This window comes from Selaginella moellendorffii, unplaced genomic scaffold (assembly GCF_000143415.4).
Source record: "Selaginella moellendorffii unplaced genomic scaffold, v1.0 SELMOscaffold_96, whole genome shotgun sequence".
Taxonomy (NCBI): domain Eukaryota; kingdom Viridiplantae; phylum Streptophyta; class Lycopodiopsida; order Selaginellales; family Selaginellaceae; genus Selaginella; species Selaginella moellendorffii.
The window spans coordinates 587,364-590,643 of record NW_003314357.1 but is presented as its reverse complement, the minus strand read 5'-3'; the positions used below and the strand labels follow the sequence as shown (position 1 = coordinate 590,643).

Here is a 3,280-nt window from a genome sequence, read left to right as displayed (position 1 = left end):
ATCATAAAGTTTCAGCATTCATAACAGTGTTATAAAGCCTTAATTTTAAATATAAAAGCATGAATAAAAATAAATAATATTATTATTTTAGATTTATAAAAACAAGTACAGAAATAATGTTTATGATATATAAGAGAATACTTTCTATTTTAAATATTACTCTCAAAATGCATGAATATAAATATTAGGTAAAAAAAGGAATATCAATGATAAATATGTAAAATATTATAATTTTATAAAAGAAAATATAACACATAAAGCTAACGTCTTTCACTTATTGTTATGCAATTCCAAAACTTTCAGTCTGAAATGATGAAAAGAGAAACTCTATAACAATGTTTATATTTTTTAAATTTAAAAGATGTATGCACTTTAGGTGAGTTTTTAAATATATATTAAATATATTTTTAACATCATTATAATTGAGTGTACCTAAGTAACACATACTTTATTAAGAGGAGAAATTATATATTTTAATAAATCATGAAATAATAAGATTTTTATCACTTATATAGAGATTTCAAATAAAAGAAAAAATTAGTTAATAAAAAATGACTCATCTGAGAATGGGATCCCACAGTGAGAAATTCCATTTATAGAATATCCAAGACTTCAGTCAACAATCAGAATTTTAAATATGATATAATGTACTGAGTTATATTTATTATGTTTTTATGTTTGTTGGTAATGGAGTCAATTGTTGAAGATATTTTTAATATAAATATTATGTTATGTTTAACTATATATCTTATAATTATGATTATGTTAAAAATTACACTCTTTGAAATTATTAAAATATCAGAAATAAACACAATGCTCCCAGCGTAGCTGGGACTTTTGCTAGTCATACTCATATATTTAAACGAAAGAGCCGGTATAATAATAGTATATGCTGGCGTCACTTATTCTGGGCATATGCCAAAATCTAACGGCTGAGATTAAACAATGGGGAGTCGTGACTTTTGGGATCATAAAAACTTTTAATTGTCTTTTAGGGTGCGTGAGCACGAGGAGAGAGCGTCGATCATCGCTTGTGGGAAGGTACTCTCTCTCTCTCTCTCTCTCTGTCTCTGTGTGTGTGTGTGTTTGATGCGGTCTTCATTGCAGAGCACCTCAGAGCTACAGTCAGCTGTACGTGAAGATCTGAAGCTGCTACCGATTGAAAAGCTCAGGAAACCGTTGTCAATGGCCATGCGCCGGAAAAATGACAGTCTTTTTTCGAGACTCTCAAGCCCCTGTTTGTTCCAGGTTCTCGAGGCTGGAACCACGACTAGAATCAAGGTTTTTCACTCTCTTGCTTTTTGCTATTCTCTTTCGAGGCTTAAAGTTCCTGTTTGTGCCAGGTGCTCGAGGCTGGAACCAAGAGAAAAAAAAGAAATTTTCGTCCCTGTACTTCTCCTCGGGACAGCCACAGCTCCACGGCTCCATGGCTATTGGCCCCATGCATTTCACAGTCATCTCTACAGAACATGACTGGAGCTCGACCAGCGAACAAGTATGCATTCTTATTCTTTTCATCTTTCCTTCAACGAAACCTTCTTCTACAGTACGCTTGGATGAAATCTGACCTTGAATCTGTCGGCAGATTCAGTACACCATGGATAGTTTTCACAGGGTAACTGTTTTTATTCACATTTTCATTCTGTAAACTCATGTGTGCTATTTTTCTTTCAGTCATCGACCTATGTACTCCACTCAACTGCGGGGGATTTATTTCTAAACTTTACCAGGTGTGGATCCGAAATTTGTAGCAGCTGTGGAACCATTGCTCTTGAGAAACAAGGTAAAACACGAGCTCTTCAAAGGGAAAACTAGAATGAAACTGTCTTTTTTCTTTTTTCTTTTTTTTTTTGCACAGGTTGATTTAGCAGTGTGGGGGCATGTTCACAATTACCTGCGAACTTGTGCTGTGTTTCAGGGCGCTGCCTGCAGCACCCGATCAAGGATTTAGCAGGCGTCGATTTCTTTGACACTACAATTTACTCAGCTCCAGTTCACACCGTGGTTGGCATGGCTGAATTCACCTTGGATGACTTCCCTCATAATGTAAGCTTGCAGCTTTGTTTCCTATATTCAAGCTCTTTATATGGTATTGATATTCTACCTTTTCTATTTTTTTTGTCGACAGTTTAGTTCATGGAGCTTGATTCGAAGGTCGGCATTTGGATATGCAAGAGTGACAGCTGATAAGACAAAGCTACTGTTTGAGGTAGATGAATTGCGTTCTTGGTTCTTGCATGTTACTTATTTATTTTTCATTCCAGTACATTACAACGGACGGACAGTAGCTGACCGATTTAAAATTGCCAGGCTAGATTGGGGATTTTCCAGGCCATGAACGATTTCAAGCTTTACAAGTTCAATAGTTGGCTTGTAGAGCTTGCTGATTTACTTGACACTGCCAAGAGCTCTTGCTTTGCTGCACAGCACCTGTTTTTGGATCTTGCCAGTCGCAGTTTTGTCCAAGGCTGTGAGAATGACGATGCTCTTTGGCACCATGAACTTCGGTAAATGCTGTCGATACAACAAGAGTATCTCCTCCTTGTTGCTTCTCACGCCGTGCTTGAGGGACACAAACGCACATGGACCACTGCTCATCTGGCTGCGCCACCACAGCAGCTTCCAACACTGCTGGATGCCTGGATGAAAAAGAAGCAAACTTTAACAAGAAACAAAGAAGGAAAAACTCTCCTTTTACCTGTACAAGATGCTCTCCACTTCCAGGCTGCTAATGTTCTCCCCTCCAGAAATGATAATATCCTTGGCTCGATCCTTGATCTTGATGTATCCATTGGGATGCCAAACTGCCAAGTCCCCAGAGTCTGGATTGTTCAAGTATCCCTTGAACACCATGTTCCCACGTATGCAAACTTCGCCAATGGTGACACCGTCCTTGGCAACCGGTTCTAGAGTTTCATCTCTGATAATGTATTTGTCTTATTTGTTTGGTTCTTCGTCACTCCTTACTCGCTCGCTGCTTCTGCTAAATTTTTTTGCTTGCTAGCTCGGAGTTGAGCACCTGTAAGCCATCGAGGCAAACGTATTTCACGCCCTGCCGAGCCTTGAGCCTGGCCTGCTCATCGGGCAAAAGGCTGTCCCATTCGGGATTCCACTCGCACACAGTGCATGGACCACAGTGCATGAAAGAGTGGGAAGAGGCTAGCTGCCTATTTTTCTTTCTATGCACTTCCTTTATGGTTATCTCCAGTTTATTTTTGAGTAGGTGGTATCTGTGGCTATATATATTTGAATGTGGAGTCATGCTAGAGAAATGCGAAAC

At 38.4% G+C, this 3,280-nt stretch overlaps 1 long non-coding RNA gene across 2 annotated transcripts; it reads left to right on the top strand.

Annotated features, from left to right (window-relative positions):
* Positions 1 to 1,357: 1,357 nt before the first annotated feature.
* On the top strand, positions 1,358 to 2,426 carry LOC9650464. 2 transcript variants are annotated; one of them, XR_002990784.1, is made up of 6 exons: positions 1,358 to 1,495; positions 1,548 to 1,615; positions 1,675 to 1,783; positions 1,859 to 2,046; positions 2,129 to 2,209; positions 2,265 to 2,426. It is a non-coding gene; the product is annotated as an uncharacterized LOC9650464 (long non-coding RNA). The 2 variants fall into 2 exon arrangements; XR_002990783.1 differs by having other exon boundaries at positions 1,859 to 2,426.
* Positions 2,427 to 3,280: the final 854 nt, after the last annotated feature.